This window comes from Acanthisitta chloris, unplaced genomic scaffold, assembly GCF_000695815.1.
Source record: "Acanthisitta chloris isolate BGI_N310 unplaced genomic scaffold, ASM69581v1 scaffold6316, whole genome shotgun sequence".
NCBI lineage: Eukaryota > Metazoa > Chordata > Aves > Passeriformes > Acanthisittidae > Acanthisitta > Acanthisitta chloris.
The window spans coordinates 402-1,329 of NW_008676382.1; positions in this window are offsets into that span (position 1 = coordinate 402).

A 928-nucleotide genomic window follows, 5' to 3' on the forward strand; every position below is an offset into this window, starting at 1 on the left:
CCTGCCTTTAGACTGTGATAGACAGTTACTCCTGCCAAGTGTTAAGTGTTTCTTTCATATTCTAATACGCAAGGCAATCCCCAAACTTACCTCTGTTTCAAAGAAAAAGAGCACTGTCATTTACTCTTTCTCAAGCTGACAACCCCCAGACTTTCCTGCCTTTAGACTGTGAGGGTGTAAAAGCCCAGGGGCTCTTTGTTCAGGGTCCCTCCTCGGAGGCACCAGCTTGAACTGTTAGTTCGTTACTTAGTTACTGCACCATAATTAAATTATTTTAAGGCTCTGGACATCTGAGACTCTACCATGGGAAACCTGGTCTGACTGTGAGTGTGAGGTGTGTAGCTGTGAAGGGACTTCAGTGCCAGCTCAGGTGGTGTGAGAGTGACTGCCAGAGTGGCTCCTGGATAGCTGGACAGGGAAGTTTCTCTAACAGTTAGTTCTACTGGGGATGGAAAAACATCTCACACATAAGAAAAGCTTGTGCTTGTTATTTTTGAAGGTGCTTATTCCCAGTCCTTAGGGAAAGCCTGTCTCATTACTCTTGATGTGGCAAAGTGCAATAAGCAAAGATTAAGGTAAATTTCTAATCTTCCATCCTTCCAGGACAAAGTTTTTCAAAGGAAAACTGTTGAACCAAAGTAGAGGACTAGGTCACAAACCTGCTCTGCCTAGGGTAATGCCACCAGGTGTGTGTGCTGGGCTGGTGCTTGGGCTGCTGTGTTGAGCCCTGAGTCAGCCCCCAAGCCTGGGACCATGGAAGGGAGAGAGGAGCTGTTGTGCCCCAGTGCTGTAAGAGGCAGCGTGCTGGGGCACAGGCTGCCCCTCACCTCAGCTGCCCCCGTGGCTCAGGCTGGCTGTGCAGCAGCTGGAGCACTGCCACTGGGTTCATGTGAGTGGCTTTACAACATATTTCTAGAAAGTGGTTGGC